Source organism: Spinacia oleracea, chromosome 4 (genome assembly GCF_020520425.1).
Source record: "Spinacia oleracea cultivar Varoflay chromosome 4, BTI_SOV_V1, whole genome shotgun sequence".
Taxonomy (NCBI): Eukaryota; Viridiplantae; Streptophyta; class Magnoliopsida; order Caryophyllales; family Amaranthaceae; genus Spinacia; species Spinacia oleracea.
The window spans coordinates 66,309,654-66,327,714 of NC_079490.1; the positions used below are offsets into that span (position 1 = coordinate 66,309,654).

General features: G+C 34.2%; 3 long non-coding RNA genes across 4 annotated transcripts; 2 read left to right on the forward strand and 1 right to left on the reverse strand.

Moving 5' to 3' along the window:
* The first annotated feature begins 7,640 nt into the window (after positions 1 to 7,640).
* On the forward strand, positions 7,641 to 12,076 carry LOC130459165 (uncharacterized). 2 transcript variants are annotated; one of them, XR_008918351.1, is made up of 5 exons: positions 7,641 to 7,786; positions 8,233 to 8,295; positions 8,383 to 8,461; positions 10,388 to 10,472; positions 11,765 to 12,076. It is a non-coding gene; the product is annotated as an uncharacterized lncRNA (long non-coding RNA). The 2 variants fall into 2 exon arrangements; XR_008918350.1 differs by having other exon boundaries at positions 7,644 to 7,786; positions 10,391 to 10,472.
* A 265-nt stretch (positions 12,077 to 12,341) lies between these two features.
* LOC130471594 (uncharacterized) lies at positions 12,342 to 14,074 on the forward strand. The gene is made up of 3 exons (XR_008932099.1): positions 12,342 to 12,496; positions 12,793 to 12,865; positions 13,644 to 14,074. It is a non-coding gene; the product is annotated as an uncharacterized lncRNA (long non-coding RNA).
* Positions 14,075 to 14,772: 698 nt separating this feature from the next.
* LOC130460147 (uncharacterized) lies at positions 14,773 to 17,655 on the reverse strand. Its single transcript, XR_008920092.1, has 3 exons — positions 17,436 to 17,655; positions 17,169 to 17,220; positions 14,773 to 14,886 (listed from the first exon to the last, which is right to left on the reverse strand). It is a non-coding gene; the product is annotated as an uncharacterized lncRNA (long non-coding RNA).
* Between the last annotated feature and the right edge of the window lie 406 nt (positions 17,656 to 18,061).

Below are 18,061 nucleotides of genomic sequence, written 5' to 3' on the forward strand. Positions count from 1 at the left end.
ACTTAATTCACATAAACGAAAAGTTTCAATAAATAAGTTAATTTCGAACTTAAATAAGAAATATGAATATGCTTTCAAACAAAATCATATGAATTTGGTCCCCCAAAAAAAAAAGTACGCATTTTTGAAATATATAATGAGTAGGAGCTCAATTCTAGGAAATTCGTTTTAGGAAACTAGCTAGTTTAGGGGCCTAAAAATTATTACAGTAAAACCATAAGCTTCTAGATACCACTTTGTAACACCCCGACAATTCTCCTTTTTCTAAAATAACCCTTTTTATAAATATAACTATGGACAATTATCAAAGTATTATCGCCCGTATGAAAACTTAACGGCTTATTCAGAATTTTGCAGCGGAAAACATAAAAATAAATTTAGGTTTATAAATAATCGATTACAGATTTAATCCCAAAAACCAATCAACGAAAATAAGGAAATGTAAATAGTACGAAAAGTTTAAAGTCCATATTAAATAAACCCAAATCACATAGCAAGACAAAATAAATACAAGCTCTCTAATCCCGTTCCCAATAATGCATGATCTTCAAACCTGTAGATGGGCACGCTTATTGATCCTTAGAGACTGCTCACCAAAAATGGGTCATCACAGGATCAATAAGGCATAGCCATGATCAACACACACAAACAAAGCACGTAATCAGCAAAGCTGGGTACTACATACTAAAACAATAATAATCCTAACATGATTTTATTAAACGAACAATCCTAACATGATACTAATAAAACATAACCAAGGATAACCAAAACATATAGACTTGAAGATTATATCTGACTAAACTAAACCTTTGTATCATTAACATTAATTTAATTGAAATAGTCAATGGACAGAGTTGCTACTAGAAGCCTTCACTAAGGAAGACGAGGTACGGGCGCCACTCCGTAACCCCAATGACCTGCGATATCGAGGAACTTTTGACTGGAATAGAATCGGTGATCAATCCGGCCCCAGAAAAAGCCATAGACGACCTATGCCCTCAACTTCTGATTGTCCGTCACTTCAGACGTGCACAGTCTAAAGCTATTGCTACTCAGTTTCACTTTACATGATTTACAGATTAATACTTTGTTATGACTCAACAATCACATAAGTCATACGATCAACAATTAATCACGACTGTTTTTATCTCGGAATTAAGTAAGTGATCACACAGGTATAAATCAAGACTCATTCCAATTAATTCAACATTTCCATTAACAATGATCAACCCCTCTATGTGGGTATAAGGTTTCTACTTACTAAACAAGGTCCTCGGCCCTCATAAAGTAGTGAAAAGCTAAAAGCGAACAACAATCAATCGATCTAAATCAATATATATAAAATAATCTAGTGTTCCCAACCAACATGTTTGCATCAATCATCTATACTAACATGTTATAATTCTCATAACGAAATATACGTTAAACATGTTCATCCAACAATATTAAACATGTAAATTTCAACATCAAGCTCATCGACAAATTCAAGATGGTTTCAATAATAACACACAACTCCAAGCACACAGGTATGTACTTACCTTGTGTAAACAAATTGATAAGGTACTATAACAATCTCAAGGGTTGCCTACAAAGAATTCTCCACCTAAAAACAACCAATATAGATTCATATCAACTCACATTGAATTTTCAGCAACATTAGGGTGCTTCAAACCCTTCCTAAACATAATTAGAACATTCCCCAATGACAACACTTAGCTACTAAACCTCCTAGCATAGTGATTACTACACTAATGATCACCAATTATCATAAACTTCAATAAATCATCCCTTTTTAAAATTCCAGCAGTATAAAATAGTTTAAAACTTCACCAAACCATAATTAATATGCTTAAAATCATAAAAAAAAAATAACTTTAATAATTCATAAACATCATACTATGATTTTCTAACTATTAAAGCATTAAAATTCATTCTTTAAATAATTCAAATCCTCATTTGTCAAAATTATATAATCTGAAAATTAATAACTTTATTATGAAAAACAAATAAATATGAAATTCATAGTTAAATCATATAAATTTAATTCAAGAAAACATAAATTAAATTAATAAAACATAATTAAAATATTAAATAATTATAGGGGTAAAGAAATAACCAAAGTGCGGAGAGAGGAGTTGCTGGCCGGCGACAGTGGCGGCGTGGCAGTAGGCGGGAAGGTGGCGCAGCTCGGCTGGGCGACGCTGCTGGTGGTTGTGGTGGCCGTGTAGCGGCGGCGTCTTTGCGGGGCAGGAAGAAAGAAGCAACGAGAGAAAGAACGAGAAGGGCACGACCTGCTGGGAAGCAGCGACGACCCGCAGTGGCGTCGATGGTGGCGGTGCAACAAGGCAGCGTAGTAGTAGAGTCGACCGGCGGTGGTGACTGCCGCAACAACAGAAACGGGTGAGCGGAGGAATAAATAGCAAGTGAAAAGAACGAAAGAGAAAAGAAATCGAAAGAGAAGAAGAGGAGAGAGGAGACCACCATGCGGTGGTTCTGATGGTTGTTGCGACGCGGCTGGGTCGGCGGTGGCTGGTGAAGAGAGGGTTTGGGATTTGAGAGTTTCACGTGAAGAGAGGAAGGGAAAAACAAAGTACGTAGTTTTGTTTTTGGGTTTGAGAGTTGGGTTTTGTTTTTTTTTTCTTTTACGTGAAGTTGAGCAGAGAAGAGAGAAATGGGTTTATTATATTGGGCTTTTCCAATTTGAGCTAGGATTATAATTAAGTTTGTTTGAATCCAAAATCGATTATGATTGTTTCCAAAGTCAATCGTGTTTTCGTAATTCAAATTCTTTTCAAAATCAAATTCTAAAATTATTTTGATTTAATAAATCGTCAAAATATTTAGAATGTAATTAAATAAAATAAATATACGTTAATTATATATATTTATTTCTAAAATCCGTAAATTCTTATTTAAATATAATTAACTATACGTTAAAATATATAAATAAAATGTATAAAATTACGGGGGACTACAATCTACCCCTCTTAAAAGAAGTTTCGTCCCGAAACTTGACACAAGAACTCACACATTTTTCGAAAGTCTTTAATTCATTCTTACTAGAGAAATATTTGTGCCACCCATTTGCAGTCTTTTGCCAACTTAAAGTTGCTTGTGTTACTCATGAACACATTTTTCTTATGCGGAAAATCTATTTACTTGCATCAACATGTACAAGTTGCTAAAAATGAGCATAAAATGCATAAAACTGCCATAAAAATAGGTAAAAGGCACTAATTTCTATCGCATTCTACCCCCCTTAAAGAAAACGAGTTACTCCCTCGTAACTCATCTCAGGGAATAACTTAGGATATTTCTACTTCAACGAATTATCTCCCCAATGCTATATTTCCACTAAAGTCGTAGCAAGTGAGATTTCTACACTTCTTTCCACACAATGCCTCAACGTGTGTCATCTTAAAGGTCGCATAGTAACTATTGTCGTAAGAAAATCAATCAAATCTATGTGGTTCTTGACCACCCTTAAAGTCAATAGCACAGGCTCTCAACATATATTCCATAGTTTGGTTATTCCTCTCAGGCTGACCATCAATTTCAGGGTGGAAAGCAGTACTGTTTTTCAATGTTGTCTCCAAGGTTCAACTGGACTTTATTGCCAAAATTTCAGACTTTTGTGCTCGGTAAGGGTCTTACATGTTGCCCTATAAAGGTAATGTCTCCAAATATTTGCAGATAACACAATAACAGCTAGCTTTAGGTCATGAGTAGGTTAATTAGCCTCGTAAGGTTTCAACTGACGCGACAACGAGTGCGGAGGTCATATGCTCCTTTAAAATCTGGAAAGGTTCCTCACATTTCTCACTCCACTTGAATTTCGATTCCTTTTTCAACAAGTTGGTCATTGGTTTTGCTCTCTTAGAAAAGTCTTTCACAACCTCTTATAACAGTCAAATAGGCCTAGGAAACTTCAAATATCAAACACGTTCTTTGGAGTAGGCCACTCACTCACAGCTTGAATCTTAGCAGGATCTACAGAGACCTCTCTGCTCAACTTTTCTTTTTACCAAACCTCATCACGCCTTTCATGGATGCATAACTTTTGGGCGTAACTCTTAGCTCTTTCACCAATTCATATAATTCCTCGCATATTTTCAAGACAACAATGATTTTTCTAACGATGATCCTGGACCACTCGAATCTTCTCTTAAATTTATTCCTTTACGTAACGTAGATTTCAATCAATTTAGTCCTTCACTTTTCCGTCGGTGTCACTTAAACACACATGACTTCAAGATTTGTATACTTCATTCACATAAAACTAAATTCTTTCTAAGCATCTCCAAAAAACCCTCAAGTGTGTGTCATGCTCTTTCTCATTCCTTGAATAAATCAGGATATCATCAATAACATAATAACGAAATTAATTCGGAATTCGTGAAAATCTTATTTATCAAATCCATTAGTGTGGCAGGTGCATTGGTTAATCCAAAAGACATTACTCTAAACCCATAATGACAATAACGAGTCCTAATGAGGTCTTAGGCCCTAATCAACTATCCTCAATTGGTGATACTTCAAACACAAATCAATCTTCTAGAACACACTCGCCCAATTCAATTGATCCAATATGTCATCTATCCTAGGAAAAGGATACTTGTTCTTGATGGTGTTTAGTTCCCTAAAATCGATGCATAATTCCATACTCTTATCTTTCTCCTTAATAAACAACACATGAGCTCCCCACAGTGATGCACTAGGCCTAATATACCCCTTAACGAAACAACTCTTGCAATTGTGTCTTAATTCGCTCGTTTCAGGAGGTGTCATTCTATATGGTGCCTTAGTTATAGGTGTCGTTCCAAGAACTTAGTCTATAGTGAACTCAAAGGCTGTAACAGGTAACATACTTGCAATTTCACTCGGAAACACATCAATGAATCCACTCACAATGACAACATCCTCGATTTTCACTCCAACTTCTTTACTAACCTCTAACACACTACCGAAAAATAGTTCACACTCCTTATTCATCAAGTCCACACTTCCATTACAGAAATAACTAAAGGTTCTTGGACTTCTCAAAACATCTATTGAGGTCAACCTTCCAATATGGTTCCTTAAACTTACTTTCTGAATTTCACAGTCTATCTTAGCCTTGTACAAACTTAGCCAGGCCATCCCCGAAATTACATCTAGGTCCCTCAGATTAAACTTTATCAAATCATAAGGAAAACGCAATCTTTTATCTTGAAAGGCAAATTCTTAAACAACTTGGTACACCTTAAGGATACACCCGTAGGTATACTAACAGGTAAATCAATCACCTTAAAATCTACTAAATTCAGACTCTTAACAACAAATGACGAAACAAAAGAAAGAGTTACCCCTGAATCACACAACATTTAACTATCACATAGTTATATAAAAAGTACCATAAGCTACGTCTGCAGAACGTTCAGCTTCATTTCTACTCATCACGAATAGTTTGCCCGGAGCCTTATTATGGTTGTTGTTCTCACTGGCAGACTTATTGGGGTTTCCCTGGTTATTTTGCGACCCTATAGGCTTCTAACTCTGATTTCTGGATTGGTTAAACCCTGGTTTCCCTTGGTTACCACTCTCACTACCATTATGCTCCCTCTTCTGCTTAGTGAAGCACTCAAATTCTTTATGCCCCTTTTTCTGACAGTAGTGGCAGTTCACCTATTTTCCCTTACAGTCCTTCCCAGGGTGGTTATTGTTGCACCTCTTGTAGTGGTACGCTCTCTCAGATTGGTATTTATTGTTGTAGTTATTCCCCTGGTTGTTTCTCCCCTGAAATTTCTCATGTCCATTCCCATTCCCATTTCCATTGCCATTTCCATTTCCATTCTTATTCCTTTTGAAGTTCCCCTGACTTCCCCCAGCATTAAACTCTTTTCTTTTATCCCTAACAACAACATTTTTCTTGTTTCTCCTAGTCTGCAGGCCATAAATATGAGCAGCTCTCCCATACACAATGTCTAAGGATGTAAAGGTTTCTCCACCTAATCCCAACTGGATCTCATCGGTCAACCCTTGCTCAAACCTTTGAGCCTTTATCTCCTCTGTGGCTACAACCTCAGGTGCAAACCTCGATAGGGCTATAAATTTGCTATAATATTCAGCGATGGTCATACTCCCCATCCCAAGGTTTATGAATTCCTGCGCTTTTCGTTTTGTTATAAAAGGAGGATAAAACTTTTCCCTCAATGCAACAACAAATGAGTCCCAATTAAATCCTTCAGCAACAACACTTAACCTAGTTCCATTCTCTTTCCACCATAGATCGGCCTCATCTTTTAGGTAAAGGACAGCTTGACCTACTTTCATGTTTTCAGGACAGTTTACCGCCCCAAATAGTTTTTCGAACTCCCTAATCCAGTTTTCTAGGAAGCTCACATCTGCTTGCCCCTTTAAGTATGGGGCTTAACCTTCGCAAGCCTTTCAAACATGTCTCCTGCTGAATCGGGGCGCTCAGTTCTTTCCTGGGTAAGTTTTTCCGCCAAGAGGCGAATATCAACAGCTAGGTCATTAATATTGGTCATCCTAGAGCGCGACCTGAAATTAATATATTCTACTTTAGGTTCAAAACCTTACTTAATAGTATCCTAGCAACGTAATATCACTTTAACAACCATAATTCACATAAATAAACAATCATTTACGAATGTGCAACAATTATTTACAAAGGTGATCCCCTCGATTATTTATGAATGATATTCACATACAGGACCAACTGAGAAACAAGGAACAAAGTCCAATCATCACGAATAACAAGGTAGCATAAAAGAAGAAAACATTCCCCTTCGCGTCTCAAAATGAACTCTTGATCCTGTGAACAATCAACAATCTAACTTTTATTCCTAAAAAGAGTTTTAATAACAATTTCTAAACGATAATAACGCACTTGTCCTCAAAATAACATAAAGGTTCAATGACATAAACATAAACTATTGTTGGCGAATTGTAGAATTCTCAAACTGGAAACGAATACTTCAACTTTTATTGCTAACTCTACAAAGGTTTAGTACGTCCTTGAAAATAATAACGAATAATCAAACTTCTATTGCTTTAACTTTAAACTGATGTAGCTTTGCTACTTATTCTTTAACATATAAAAGAACTAACTAACTATTACAACTTCAAATGTTTAAGGCATCCTCACTACTACAAAAGGTTTGGTTTCTGGACGCCAAGAGCTTGACGCTTTGTCATAGGCGTTGGGTGGAAAAATCCCCTCCCATTTTTTGTCGACGCCTTCCGTAGTCGATGCTTGTCTAGGCGTCTTAATGCGTCGCGAAGACATGTGCTTGGCACGTGTAAAATTCAGTTTACTCTTAAATTAGAATTAGAATTCAAAAGGTCTTGCGCGCACAGGGTGTACAATAAATTTATTGTACACCAAGATAACTTTAACCATTTTTTTTGTAACTTTAACTTAGTTTTGATTAACTTTTATATTAGTAAAAAAAATTGATAGATAAATATTTTAAAGGGTTAAATTATTAATTTTATACATTATTAGTGATGTTGAAGACATAAGTTTTACTAAAATGAAAAAAATTTATCACTTAAAAATAGATAACTTTTACATATATATGCTTAACTTTTAAGTATTTTGGGTTAATTTTTACTCAGGTGTACAATATTTTTATTGTAACCCATTGTAAATAAGAATTTGTGATTAGAATTAGCCCTTTCTAACTTCAAACTGCTTCCTTCATACCTCGTACACCATAACTCTCAAACCCTAAGATATTCCATATTCGATCATTTCCCATATCCACTGCGTTAATTCCTTCAGGTTTGTCTAGCAATTCTCATATTCTGTGGTGATTTTTTTGTTTCAATATTTTTTTTAAAATTTTTGTTAAATATATTCTAATTTTTTTATTTACTAATTAAATTCTTCATCTTCTTCTCACCATTCTTTATGCGTTATGAGCGGCGATAAACCCCATAATTTTGGTTCCTTGGTTTACTCGGTTACCCTTCCTTTCTAGAACTCTCCTGGTTCATTTATTGCAAGAATAATGAATTTCATGTTATTTTTTTCCTCTGAATTTTGGAATTTCTAGGGGTTTTATTTAATTATTCATATCGAATAGATTTTATTTTCGGATCTTGCTATTCCAGTTCGTGATTCCGATTTGGTTGGACACCTTTACATTTATTGATTCTTCTTATTTTCCATATTCTTCGATTTTTGTTTAATTTGAGTAATCTTTTGTTTTTGTTTTTGATATTTAGGTATTCTTTTTAGGTTTTCTTTCCGCTTGTCACGAAGGATGGAGGTTTGAAAGAAGATTGGAGGTTTAAACATCTGGTTTTTCAATTTTTGTTCCATTTTATTCAATGAGTATCACTACATTCTTTCATATTTATATTTTCCATCTTTAGGGGTTTTTTCAGGGATTCGATGACTGGGTTTACCCGGCTAAAAGAGAAAAGTTGAACGTGTTGAACTGCTCGTGATGAGGTTTTCTCTTTACTCCCTTATTACATTGTTTAATTTTTCTCTTTTAGTTTGATATTAAGAAATTTAGATTTTGTTATATTTCAAATTTATATGTTGGGGTTGATTTGTTCGTCATCTAGATTGAAATCAGGATTGTATTCAGGTGGTTTGAATCAAATAGTGGTTTGTTGCTTAAAAATATACGTGGTGCTAGATGTCCGTATATGAGATTGTCAAATTTACTTGTCCTCATAAATTCAACTTTGTGATTGGTAATGCTCAAGCTCTGGCCCTTCCGGGTAACTCTTGTTTGATTTCTTATTCCTGATCGCTTAAGCTTATATTTTGAAAAATATTAGGGTTGACTAGTTTATGGTGGACATAAGTATCATAAGATATTTGGGACTGAACATTTACAAATTTACACTCTAGTTAGCCTAGTTTATAAGATTAGTACTTCTTCAACCTTTCTTAAAGTATATGACAAAACGAGATTTGGAGGAGATTATATTTGTAACACAACTTATACCATATTTATCCTTCTTTGGCCAATTATGACGCATCTAATGAAATTTCTTTTAGTTTGTGTGCGAAGGGGCTTTCAGTTAACATATTATGCATGATCAAACTTATGTGAGTAGAACCACTGTATAAATTAAGATACATATCGACTAGGTTCTCTGCATGTAATTCAGTGGTCAAAGTGTGCATTTATCAGATTACTTGGAGTTTTATATGATTTCTTATATATATAGACAGTGGGAAGTTTTATTCTTTGTATTTTAACCTATTGATTATATGTATGGTATTTCCTTTATTAGTTTTTGGTGGCTACTAAATTGGCATAAGCATCTCTGAAAAAGATTTTTATAGTGTTATATTCACATAAAGTCAGCATGACATTAACATTTATTAGGAGTAGAAATTGTGAATTAATATCCCTTGTGAGATTCTTAGGAGTAGCAATTGTGAGACTCCTAACAAAAAATTTGTCGCCGTTTATTAACCTTGTAATGACAAGGCAAAGTAGTTTTCTCCATAATTGGTTATCAATGTAATTATACTTGGAAGCTTCAAGCTCTTCTACATAAACAAAATTTGAACACTTGAATTATCCCAAAAGAAACTTGTGAACATTTTTTTAGTTATAGTAGTGGTGAACATAAGCCAATTATACTTTTGGAAAAATTCGCAAAGCTTTTAAAGCAAACTTGCATCAATCTCCCTTGGCCTTCGCTGTACTTTTATTTAATCTCCGCAATTATCTTCATGAGCTAATGTAAAATTTTGTGCTAGCTTCTTACTTCTTAGCTAATTAATAGGCCTATTTAATGTTGTCGTTTGGGTTTGTTTGTTCAACTAGATCTTTTACAGTCTGTAAATTCCAGTTCAGTTCTTACTCTTTAAAAATGGCTATTGAGGTTTATGTCATGTTCTGCTGGTATGTGTCGTGGCATCTATGTATAAGCCTTGTGAGTTGTGAGTAGCTAGTGTGCTTTATATTGACCCAAGCGCATACCTACAATGTTCTATACTACCAGAATTATTGTTCAAGAGTTTATTATGTACTGTTTAACCAATGACCATGAAATCTGATGTATATTATTCCTGAATGCTGAAATTGATAAAAATAAAATAAAATAAAGGGTTTTGATGAAGAGGGGACACCGTGTATTGAGGGTGAAGCCGACTAAACTAAGTAAACAATCACATTGCACATCACTCTTCGCATGCATTTCTCTCCCATCTTTTAGTTTAATGTTTTAGTCAAGATTTTCTTTGAGCTTGCTACCCCTATTTTAATCTTCTTCGAATATTTGAAGGAATGGTTTTTTTAATATTAGTGTAGGACATGACAATTTTCCATGCCTGTTCCTTTGGCATTTTGATCGATTTATTTTCCTTTTGAAAAGAAAATTTATCATTATTTCTGATGTACATTTTTAGCAGGGGCCAAGACAGATAGTGCAAAAAATTGATGATGAAGAGTGTGATAATAACCATTGATGAGATCGCAAATGACAATGTGAAGGTATGTTGCTGCTTAATTCAGTCAGACTATAAACGGAAACATCATGTTGTCAAAACATCATGTTGTCTCTTTATGATGCTGATACTTTTTGCTTGTCTAATGGATGTGTTAAACACTATAACATTGTCACTTCTACTGCCAAAGAACACTCTTTTGGGTTCTGAATTCAGCCAGTAGACACCACAAGACCTGCTGTCTTCATCTTTTATCTCTAAAAGTTTGTTAGATCGTTTCTTGTTGCTTATGTTGGTGAATTTTAACCCAGGATATCTGATATTGCATATCTTAGCTGCAGTAGTTAAATAAGGGGACCTTAGAGGCTTGGAGCATCTTGTCTGCATTCATCTTTGAGAATTGGCATATTGACTCTCACAAAACCTAGCTCTGTCATTCATTTTTTTTTTCAAATTGCCTCTCTAATCTAGCCTACTGCTGCAGCTAGGTTCGGTGCTTAGAGTTCTAAGTCCAATCAGGTTAGATTGGTTAGAAAGTATGAAAGATTTCTCAGAATAACCTTTATATTTTGCTTGGGTAGCCACTATGCACTCCTGTAGAACCTACATGACCTTTGTTAATACAAAACACACAATAGCTTTCTCTCTCTTGCTCTCTCACTACTACTTATGCACTAGAATCTACTTCCTAATACAGTTTATTTGATGAGTTCCTGCTGTCCATTGTCTGCTAGCAGTAGTGGAAACGATCCTTGCTTGGTGCCTTGCCTAGTCTCTGACTTGTGCTGCTCTTTTTTTTGTTTTTTGTATTCTGCTGTAAACCAATGGAACACGAGCCACATCAGGTTGTTAGTTCATTACAAGAAGGGAAAGGAGTATAATATCTCTATGATTGAGGAATACAGAATCAAACCTGGAATTGAGCATTGCAATTACATGGTTGATCTTTTAGGTTGAGCTGGGCTGATAAACGAAGCTGAGAATTGGATAGAAAAAGCTGAATGCAGGGAACTTGGTGTACCCTTACCTGAATGAGCTAACTTGGTGTAGGTGATAGTGAATGAAGGGAACTTGGTGTACCTTATCTGCAAATTCTAGTCTCCCCTTAAATCCCCAACACAGAAAAAATATTTGCACTACACTTACACACATAACTCTTTATGATTAACCAATACAATAAAAGGTAATAGGTGCTGTTCTAAAGAGATTTTGAACTATAGACAACAAAAATTTGCGTGATTAAACAATTTATGTGAAATTCTCCTCATGTTGTATTTAATTTCCTTTGTGGTTTTGGTTTCATAATGTACTTATTATTTTTTGTATTTTTCTTTGAAGGTCGTCCAACGTGATAAGGTGCAAAAGCAAAATGAAGGCCAAGTCACTTGAGCTTCAAATCAACTACTACCATCGATCTTCTATATAGAGTATATAGTACATCCTAGCTAGTTAGTTTTTCTAGGTTTTAGTTATTCTTGGGTTTGATTTATAATGTTGTTTTGGACTATTTGGTTAGGATTTCGGTTAGTGATATAGATCCGTGTATGTTTGGATTCTGTTTAGTAATGTACATGTACGTACTAAGAATTTTAACTACTTAAGTTTTTTTTAAGTTAATTTTATTGTTAATTGAAGACCAATTATTCATAATTCAGGTTTCATTGATCTTATGTTGCGCTTTAATATATATATATATATATATATATATATATATATATATATAGAGGAAGGCTCATGTGAGAACACCCCCTCTATGTGAGAACACAATCTTATGTGAGAATAAATCTGGGCCTTTGGTTCCCTTCTAATCTAACAGCTCAAAATCAATAGCTTAATAATGGCAGTTTTGTAATTTTGCGAGTGATAACCCCAATCACTTTCCTCCTCTTTCACGTTATTACTCCTCTCTCAAATATTCCACAACTCAATTTTCTCTCTCTTCATTGTGCCTCCATTAGAGCATTAATCAAGCTGGGATTGCTCTTAGCTTCAATTTTGTTCTAATTGTTGCGATTTCACTCCTTATTCTCGAAAATATTCATCGAGTTTCCAGATTTTGTGTGTTTAAAGGTTTGATTTCAAATTTGTGTTTAATTTTTCAATTTTTTTTCATGATTATGTGATTAATTTTATGATTCTGGACCGATTATGTTGAATTTGATTGTAATTTGGAATGATTATTTGTATTTTGATTCAACTTCGTTCTTAATTTTGTGTTTTTTCGAATTCGAACATATTTAGCGAAATTGTATTGTGTGAAATCCAATCATGTATTTGCGAATTTCATTATTTATTTATGTTGTTCTTTGATCTGAGTCTACATATTGTTTGATCCTTGTTGTGTCATTCATTCTTTTTAATTTCAGGTTTCTATCTGCTTGAGCTAAGGAATTAACAGTTCTTCATAGTCTACTATCATCAATCGCTGAATTGAATCTGGTGAGTTTTCTTATTAACATATTTTGTATAATTGCTCTTCATGTTCTGAACTTTTATTTACACGTTCTATTTTATTGTTGTACATGTTCTGACCTGTTTTTTCTCTCCCCAAAATGTAGTAGCAACTCTCTCTTCTCTCTTCCTCTCTCTAATACTTAAAACTTCAATGATCATCACCAAAATTGTGAATTCCTTTACATTCTTTGTATTTTTGTTATATATTTACTGCATATCTTCACCAAATACCTAGAATTTTGTCTTATTTACGTTAAAATGAAAGGTACAAATTCAAATTTGGGGCTACTTTTCAATTATGTAATGTTAATTTCTTTATGTTTAGATTCATGTTTTCGATCTGTTTATCGTTTGATAATTTCCAGAAATAGTTTGACTCAAATATTGAATATTGGAATTTTATTGATTTATAGCAATCATGTATGTTCATACTTTTTTTTTGTTGGAGACTTGGAGTATTAGTTTTTCCAGTTGTAGTTTTCTTACTGATAATTAGGAGAAAAAAAAAAAAAGGCAATGGACCATTGGTGATAATTTGACTAGCATTATAAAATAATAGTACAAGGCTAAGGAGAAGCAATGTGAGGATTTAAGCCTTGAACCTGAATGTCACAGTCCCTCATCCTAGTGTCCAGTATCTTTAATAATAGCCTAGTGTCTATTTTCCCTTCAATTATTAAGTCTTTTGAATACATGTGTGATCTGTAGAATTTACAAACAATAAAACTAGAGATTGGTTCTGAATCTTTTGATTATGTTGCAGCTTAAAACTTCTATGGAGAATAGTAATTCTACCTTTGACAAAGAGAAGGCACAAGAACGGTTATAAAAGCTCTCTGGTGGTGTTGTTGTTTTTAAGGTCCTATGTTTGTTCCTGAAATATGATCCCTTACTGGACCAAGCTGAGTGGCATGGTGTGGATAAAGAAACTGAAGATTCTAAGACCCCTTTTATAGCAAGGGGTTTTGCTAGCATCTCGAGTCTCTCGATTTTGCCTGATCTTGATCCCAAAGATGGAGCAATCGTAAGAGGTGATACTCCTATGTCAGTCACATGCTTTGCTGCTCCTAGTGATCAATGATGTATGTGGTCTCCCTAATTATAATCTTATCGGCTTGTCTCCCTTAAATGCTCGCCAACAGTTTATTTTAATGATTGCAGGGGTAAATGATGAATGTGGTTGATCCCATTTTATTTGGCAGGGTAAGCAGTTGCATGTGTTCTAATTATTGTTGCATATGTTGTAATTATGGTTGTATATGTTCTAACTGTTGTATTTGCTATAGACAATACTACATGCATTGTTTTCTTGAATATTTTGTTAAAACCTATTAGCTCAAATGGTAGAGCAATGTGTCATTGCACATGGATGTAGGTTCGAATCCTACATAGGTTGTTTACAACACACGACTTAGCTCCATTGTGTTTATATGGATAGGTCCTACAAGAGAGTTACCCTCCAAAATATATCGACACCAACTGGTGATAATTTGTGCTTTCTTATCAGACTCCGCCAATGAGGAATTATGTTGGTTATACATCTTGGACATCTCATTCGTGCTTCCCTGTTCCTTGGCTAGTTTCTCCACAAATTGTTGCCTTCAGTTCAAGTGTTAGATTTCATGTTCTAAAAATTAAGGCTAACGTTCTACAAATTTATACATATATTCTGAATTTTATACATATATTCTAAAGTAAGTTGAACAGATTCAAAAGTAAATAGGATTTAAAAGTAAAGAATCATCAAATAGGAGAATTGATATCATAAATGGAATGCAAAGAGTTGCCTATGTAGGATTCGAACCTACATCATTGTGCTATCGCACAAAGCTCTACCAATTGAGCTAATAGGCATTGTCCCAAAACATCAAGCATTTACGACCATCACTTGTATTAACACCACACACGCAAAACTTCTAGCAGCAACCAAACATAGCAGAACCACTGCCCACCCCAGACTGACCCGCAACAACCCTCCCTGCAAAAGAAATAGCGTGCACAAGCAGCTATGCAACCACTTAAGACAAAAACCAATCTCTACAACAACTATACTACCCCATATGTTGCCCATGAAAACACATCATACCTAACATGACCCGAATTGTCATAAAAACAGGCCAAAAATCAGACCCAAATCACATTCAGGAACATGTTAGATACAAGAAGAGAACATTGGAACATACCTTTCTAGTTTCAGAACATCTTGTTATGAAATTTAGAACATAAAATATCCATAAATAATAGCTTCTCTACAGGAAGGAACAATATAAATTGGGGAAAAGGTTACGATAGCAAGCCTCTCCCCGGATGTTCTAAAAGGTGAAACTTAATGTTCTTAAAAGTGAGGCTTCATGTTCTAAAGAATTGAGATGATGAAATATCAAGCAATATTTGAAAGGATGTCACCTAAAAGTGTATTTTCGACAATTGGACTACAAATGGACTCCGGCGCTGATGTTTTATGTCTTTATAAACTAGTAATACGTAGTAAAAAATTATGAGGTGAAACTTAATGTTCTAACAAGAGAAATTATATGTTCTAACAATTGAATTTATATGTTCTAACAAGTGAAGCTATATGTTCTATACATTATTCCTATATGTTCTAAGCATTTAAGCTACATGTTCTAAGCATTTAAGCTATATGTTCTGCAAAGCAATGTACACACAAGTAAGAAAGGCAATAGACTAAAAAAAATTATCCTTCTACTCTACCCAATATATTCTACCAATATATATTTTGATGCACCTTCTCTATATTCTGCCGTGCTTTAAAATATGGCATGTTGAAAACTCTTCACATAGTTTATGAACAAACTAAATAACGAAACTAAGATCCGTATATATTTGTTATATAAAACATCGAGTCTCTTTTCATTCTTCCCAACCTCTACTCCTATCCCAACCCTACCCTCAAAACTTCCCCTGCTCTACCATATGGTACGTGTAGTCAAAAAAGATATGAAAGATTTTATTTGAATGATTCGCATATAAGTGGAGAGAGGAACAAGAGCTTACACATATCTCATAAGTGGACCACATTGAATTGATGGTTAGTAAAGTCAGAACATGAGCCACAACTAGTATTAACCATTGCCTAGATCCAAAAAATCGATAGACTCTATGAGCCACGTACTAAATATATTTGTTCTAAACCGTGAACAATATAAGCTATATGTTCTGTACATTATTCCTGTATGTTCTGTACAGATAAGCTATATGTTCTAACAAGATAAGCTATATGTTCTAACAAGATAAGCTATATGTTTTGTACATTATTCCTATATGTTCTAATCAGTTAAGCTACATGTTCTAATCAGTTGAGCTACATGTTTTAATTAGTTAAGCTACATGTTCTAATCAGTTGAGCTATATGTTCTACATGTTCTAATCAGTTGAGCTATATGTTCAAATCATTATTCATATATGTTCTAATCAGTTAAGCTACATGTTCTAATAAGTTAAGCTACATGTTCTAATCAGTTGAGCTATATGTTCTAATCAGTTAAGCTACATGTTCTAGTCAGTTGAGCTACATGTTCTAATCAGTTGAGCTATATGTTCTAACAAAAAATATAACCACTAATATAGACTGGTCAATAACAAATGCACTATAAGCATAAAACATGAGCCTACATCTTTGTACCCACATTAGTCTTCAGAAAATATCACGAAAAACATAGATGCAGAAGCCTATAGAAGTAATCTCATCAAATTCAAAACATGTGTACTTATAATTAGAACATATGCAATTATGATGTTCTACACAGCGAGATATGATGTTCTACACAGTGAGTTATGATGTTCTACATAGTGAGCTATGATGTTCTAAATTCTTAACCTTCATGTTCTGAAGTATTGAGAGTATAAAATATTACTCTAAATTGTTCATTATTGCGTTCATAAGTGATGGCGGACGATTGGCTACGTTGCTTTGGCGTGTTTATTCTCATTTTCTCTGTTTAAAAATTCACAACATATAACTATTACTTTTAGAACATCATAAAATATAAAAAATAACAAAATATTTTGAAATTCTCAAATTAATTCAAAACCAGAAATTAAATTCTTATAAAAAAAATACTAAAAGTTCATAAAATTCAGAACATCCACAATTGCAACAAACATTAAATATATGGAACATAAAAATTCACAAAATCGTTAGAAACATCCACAATTTCACAGACCAAATAATTACAAAATCAATTTCGAAATATTTCGAAAATAATAACAAAAATTTCGAAAATTAATAAATAAGTTTCACTAAAATTAAGCACCGAATACTTACTCTTGTGGATTCTCTGGATTGTTTGCTAATTTGTCGTGCTTTTTTTTTTTTGCTGAAAATCAAAATTTAACAAAAATTAACTTCAATAATGTACGAAAACAAAGAAAGAAGTTTGAAATTAGGTTAACAGTTTGTGTATTTTTCTTATCTTCGTCGTTTATATTATTTTTTTGTGCTCCAGTCATCCTCAATTGAACAAATTAGGTTAAAATTAGGGAAATTTTTTTAAGGAGAGAAGAAATATAGAACAATTGAGATTGAATTTACCTTAAATCAACAATACACCGGCGATGAAGGAGGTTGATCAGCGGTTCTTTGAGCTTCGATGGTGGTTTTGTCGAGAGGAGAGAGAAAACGGTGAGAGAGAACAGGGAGTCGCGAGAGGGAGAAAGTGAAGAGGGAGGTTTAAAGAGAGAAAGTGGTTGGGGTTTATGAAAGAAACGTGGTTTTTATTTAGGAAAGATGGATGATTGTTTCATCATTTAATCCTAACCATTAGATCGTATCTAATCCTACGGATTAGATTCATTCTCATATATAGTAGTATACTCACATAGGGACTTATTTTCACATGATCCCTCCCCTATATATATATATAGGGTAAGGATCCGGTGAGAAGTACACTTATCGTGAGAAGGTGAGAAGTGATCTCAACCGTAGAAGCGAATTAATCCAACGATGCATAATTTTGTAGGATCCCGCGATTGCATTTAGAAATTTCAGTATCTCAAACTCAGTAACCCACTCATTCTCTCTCCTCTCTCTTTGTAACCGACCAAACCCAATTAAACCCCCCTGACATTGGTTCCCTTTTATTTTTGCTTCATCTTCTACCGTAGCTTCCCCACATGCGTTCCCTTTTCTTTTTGCTTCATCTTCTTCCTCCAAACCTC